Source organism: Podarcis cretensis, assembly GCF_951804945.1.
Source record: "Podarcis cretensis genome assembly, chromosome: 1".
NCBI lineage: Eukaryota > Metazoa > Chordata > Lepidosauria > Squamata > Lacertidae > Podarcis > Podarcis cretensis.
Genome location: NC_137170.1, coordinates 79,664,724 through 79,670,811, shown reverse-complemented (window position 1 = coordinate 79,670,811; position 6,088 = coordinate 79,664,724).

Sequence of the window (6,088 nt, the reverse complement as noted above, 5' to 3'; positions counted from 1 at the left end):
TGGACTTCATAAATCTTCATTGTCTGAACTGAGAGAACCATGGGGAATGGAAAACCCAAACAGGAGAAAGCATGATCAGGTGTTCACACTGCAGCGAATGGGCTGTTACGCAAAACCTTTTTGGAACTGTGCCACAATGGAAAACTGCAAACGATATCAGAACTGCAGTGCATCCCTTTGCCAGCAAAATGCATAAAAAAAGATTCAATAATGTGCAAAAAGTGCATGGGGAAAAAACAAGAAATTCCTAAGGCAAATGGTGTGAGCGCTGGTCCTTGTTGTGTGCACAAAGATTAAGTTTCTTATGGCCCATCTGCTGGGGAAAGGGGCAGATAGCTAAGCTATCATTGAATAGACCAGGGATGGGGAACCATGTTTGGCCCAAAGGGCCACATTCCTTTCTGATCAATCTTCCAGGGGCCACATGCCAATGGTGGGTGGGGCCACAGGTAAAAGTAAGCAGAGCAAGGAATGTAAATTTTACCATTGTCTGGTAGCCTAGCTTTTGCACACCTCTTTCCTAAGGCCTACCTCTCTATCCTCCCTGCAGGCAAGGAAGAAACATTGTTGAGACTGATTTCAGCCAGGCAAAAACACTCAAGGAGGGCCAGTGAGGGCTGTGATCCAGAGAGAGTTCAAAGGTCCAAATAGAGGGCTGGTGGGGTGTGGGTGTGTGCAGCATCCCCCCCCCCCCCCGGGCTTGAGTTTTGCCATCCTAAGGAGAACCTGTGGGATACACAGATGGATGGAATTTCAGATGTACAACTGGCACACGTAACTATTTTATTCACATTTTTAGAGGTTTATTTGTACAGTTGGTAATGGGATCATGTTCTCTTTTTCTACAGTGTGACATGTTCTCGTTGTGAATGCTTTTCCTGCATGTAATCTGTGTAATCTGTTCTGGGTTAGCTAAGTGCATACCTGTCTTCTTTCATATTTCATTCTTAACTATGTTGTTTCTGACCTGCTCTTTCTGGGTTAATAAAAGTGTGCATATGTGTGCAGCTGGATTCTCTTCCTGTTGTTAATTATTATACTAATATTATAGTCATGAGGAAATATTGAACGTTATGTCAAGGGCATAAGCTGAGGGCAAAGCAAAAGCCACAATCCAACAAATGGTAGTTGCAACATGGTCATGGCTTCTCCCAAAGAATCCTGGGAACTGTAGTTTGTTAAAAATGCTGGGAATTGCAAACCAGGATATTCTCTGATGTTGTTTAGAGCTAAGAGAGTGGAACATTAATTCCCCCTTCCTTGAGAAAAGGATGTACTCAAAGGGCACAAAGCATTTTTGGAGTAAATGACAGGAGGTTAGTAATAAGATGATTAATGACTACACAAATCAGTCATTTATAGTCTGTAATTTAAAACCATTTTGCATCTGCAAAACAACTTCACAGGGACTCCATTTTGGGCTTCCCAAAGGCATCTCTTTGGCTATTGTGAGAAAAGGATGCTGAGCTAGGGGTGCCACTGACCTGACTCAGCAGGGTTCTGCTTATGTTCTTACAATTCCAATATGCGAAGCATTTGCTGCACTGGGTTGAAGGGTGAGGTATAAATTTAATAAGTAAATAAACTGAAGAGAGATCTGGGAATAAACAGACAAGGAAAGGAAGGGAGCAGCATGAGAGTCAAATGACCGAAACCTTCTGTAGCAGTATCACAATAAACAGCACCCACAGACTGAGGAAAGGGCAGATTGTTCATTCCCCCCAGATAAAAAGTTTGATAAAGATGAGAAGTTCAGCAGTTTGCTCCTGGAATTTTTTTTTATTATTCCGATAAAATTTTTCTTCATGTGGCTGTAGTCAATTCGAATTAAGGCAACAATTCCCTTCTGTTGTGTTATAGATACTTCCTTCTCTCGTTCCCTCCCCCTCTTAGTTAGATGCTCCATGGAAACCCAAATGAGACAACAAACACAGATTCCAAAGTTCAACCCAACAATACTGCCAAAGAATGGGAGAGATAATATATCGTAATTATAGAAAAGTACAGCTGTATAACTTTCCCTAATGTGTGGCCCTTATTTGCCAGGGAATTCTTTTCTTCCTCACCTTGAATATGGACCTTCAAGGAAGTTGGGTATCAGCAGCAGCTGATTTCATCAGCTGAATGGCAGGGGAAGAGGCACTTATGGGAAGTTGGTGGGGTGATCACTAAAATATATAGGACCAGGATTGTTTTTACTTTCAAATGTCAGTACTCTGAATTATACCTGGAACGAGACTGGCAAGCAATGAAACTCAGTAGATAGAGTGTAAGGTGCCATGTTTTCCACTAACTGCTGTTTCTGAACACCTTTCGGCCCTTATGAGTTCCAAAACTCCCCTCTTCCTTCAGCATATGAAAAGACAACATGTTTGATAAGTTAAAAATTGGTATACTTACAAATTCTTCAAAGGTCAGGTTCATGTGCTTTTCCATACATCAGTCAAAAATGTTGTACAAGCAGTAAAACTAGGCTTAGTTGTACAGTGGTGAAAGTTCCTAAATTATTGGTATAGATACAGAATAATGGTTTGTGAGAGCCATGTGAGAGCCTCTTCACACGCTGAGCTTCTCAGGTATACTGAGGTTCAGCAATAAGTTCAATTACCTTCCTCCCAAGTAGCGAGGGAGGGACCTAAACTAAACTGGCAGAACAGTTTATTCTGTGGCCTTAACCCCTGTGTTAATTAGACTTAAGCATGTTGGTTATGAGACTGATTATCCCATACCCCCAACCTTAGATCCATGGAGGCCATTGAGCTCCCTCTGTGTATTAGATTTGTCAGTCTGTCTTCAATTTTTTTCTTTTGATTATAAGACTCCTCCTTGGCTAGGGAGGAGCTTAGTCTATGTAAGCTTCTTACACCAAGAGCAGGCATCCCCAAACTCGGCCCTTCAGATGTTTTGGGACTACAATTCCCATCATCCCTGACCACTGGTCCTATTAGCTAGGGATGAAGGGAGTCGTAGTCTCAAAACATCTGGAGGGCCGAGTTTGGGGGTGCCTGACCCAAGAGGAAGAGGGATGAAAGCAGGAGAATAAGCCCAGCTGGCCCAATCCTTTCCTCTCTGCCTCATCCCACCTATCACCTCTCCTTGTCTTTCATTCTCCCTACAGCCATCGGTGTGTGTAGGAATCACATGGTGGCCATTTTTTTTAAAGCCTCATGGCATATACCAGCGGTGGCCAACTCCCAAGAGACTGTGATCTACTCACAAAGACTGACAGTGATCAAACTTGTTGAGCTTTTTTTAGGGGAGCCAAACTTGTTGAGCTTCTTTGAGGGGGAGCCAGTGATCTACCACAGATGTCCGGTGATCTACCTGTCGATCACGATCAACCTGTTAGACTTGCCTGGCATATACTGGTTTTCCAGAATTTTTTTCAGAGAAAATGTAAAACAAAACAAAAAACACCTGAGAATGAATTAGATAGAGGGGGCTGGTAGTGCAATTACAGTGCATCAGAGAGTAATAGAAAATATAAATCCTATAAATGTGTTTTTGGTTGGCATGCCCCAGTCTGGAGAGACAATGCCGTGTACCTCCAGGGGTCAAGTCAAACCACTGGCGAATCACAGCACCTGCTGTGGTTGCAGAGACCGGTAACTCATAATTGCTGCCTCCTGTGTTGCTTTTGCTACATTAGTAGCACCAAAGTGATGTATATCGTTTAAGATTCTATGCACATTATACTTATTATAAAGGACTTTAATAAAATTATATTATTTAAGGTCTCAAACAGAGATAGCATTTCTTTAAAACAAAAAAGCACCAACCTAACAATCATTAAACTATATTTTCTCCTCTACATAATTATCACAGCCATGTCTAAGCATATGACATGATTAGATGTTAATATATTTCCTTTCCTCTGACACCTGCAACCCATCTCACAGAGAATAGTTTAATTTTCTTCAACTCAAACAGAACATATATTAACATTGACTTTTTTGCCCGATAACATCATTTATCCATTCTTTGATCACTGGAGTCTCTCTGTCTCCCATATTCTTCATATTTTATTTCTTGCTGTCACAATCATATTAACGGCCAATTCTTGATCTATTTTTTTATTTTAAAAAGTTGCTTCTATAAGCCAATAAGAAAAATTGCAAATCCATTATTCATGCTTTCCCCCCTCATTTCTTCTCTTCTCATATATCAATAATTCTTAGCTGAAGGGCAATTCTGTCACAACTGGGGAATTTCCCCCTCCCATTTCAACACTTCCATCAATTATTGCTACATTTTTTTTATTAAATTTAATTTTGTTGGTGTAATACACCATGCTACCATCCTAGTATAGCACCAGGTCATCATTTCGAAATTGATCCCTTGCAAATTATGCACGTAAAGAATAGCAATATGATGTTTCTCTGTCTCCTCCTGTTTGTTTAATGCTTTAAGAGAAGAGCTTTGTGAAACTGTTGGTGGCCATAGAATCAAATGTTTGACTTCACCTTTTAGAATAAAGACTGCAATACCTTGAATAAACAACATGGAAAATAACAGCAGTTCTGCAGCACAATTCTATGCTTACTTACTTAGAAGTAAGCCCCATTCCTCATCATTTCTAGGGCAGGTGTTGGGAGCCTGTGACTCTCCAGATGTTGTTGGACTCCAATCACACCAGCCTCAACCAGCATGGCGAAACATAAAGGATGATGGGAGCTGTACAGCAATATGTGGAGGACCACAAGTTCCCTTTAAACCTTTTCCATGGACTGCAAGAAGATCAAACCTATCCATTCTTAAGGAAATCAGCCCTGAGTGCTCACTGGAAGGACAGATTGTGAAGCTGAGGCTCCAACACTTTGGCCACCTCATGAGAAGAGAAGACTCCCTGGAAAAGACCCTGATGTTGGGAAAGATGGAGGGCACAAGGAGAAGGGGACGACAGAGGATGAGATGGTTGGATAGTGTTCTCGAAGCTACCAGCATGAGTTTGACTAAACTGCGGGAGACAGTGGAAGACAGAAGTGCCTGGCGTGCTCTGGTCCATGGGGTCACAAAGAGTCGGACACAACTAAACGACTGAACAACAACAAAATTTAATGAGGTCATAATAAGAATGCTTTACGCCCAGGGATGGAAGGAAGAGAAAACACCAGCTAAAGAAGAGTGGATTATGAAGACAATGGAATACGCTGAAATGGCAAAGATGACTGGAAGAATCAGACACCAAGAGGAAAACAAATTTAATACAGAATGGAAAAAGTACATAGATTATATTAAAGAATATTGTAAACACTTAAAGACGTTAGTAGGATTTTCATAACACTCGTAATCTGCAAAAACCAAAAGACTAAAAAAAAAAGGATTAAACCAAAGTTAGATAAATGTAATCAAATGTGGTAAAGATTTTTTTTAAATGTACATTTTGAAAACCAGGGTGGGTGGTTGTGGTGGGGAAGTCTGGGGGTTCAGAGAACCCCAAGTTTGTATCAGTGTTATTTGGTATGAATGGATGTTTGTAATGTTAAAAAATATGAAAAGAAAAAAGAGAAAAAATGAGGTCATTATCACAACCATTGGCTGCAATCCTATACTCATCTGGAAGTAATCCCCATTGAATTCAGTGTGCCTTATTTCTGAGTAGTCAAAGGGCACTGTTAGTTTGTTACCAACTTTGCAGCAGCCCACATGTCATGTGAAGACTTGAAGTAGCTTATCCCAGGCAATCCACGGTGGAAGTGGGATGAATTCAGGCCCACCCAGTGGACCATATTGGCAATGTCCAGCACAATTAGACATTTGTGAAGGAGATGGCAATCCCATAAACTACTAGCAATATGTATCTCCTGGTTTGAAATAACACTTCTGTAAATACTATCCTGTGGGACGCAGGTGGCGCTGTGGGTTAAAGCCTCAGCGCCTAGGACTTGCCGATCGAAAGGTCGGCGGTTCGAATCCCTGCGGCGGGGTGCGCTCCCGCTGCTCGGTCCCAGCGCCTGCCAACCTAGCAGTTCGAAAGCACCCCCGGGTGCAAGTAGATAAATAGGGACCGCTTACCAGCAGGAAGGTAAACGGCGTTTCCGTGTGCGGCTCTGGCTCTGGCCAGAGCAGCGATGTCACGCTGGCCACA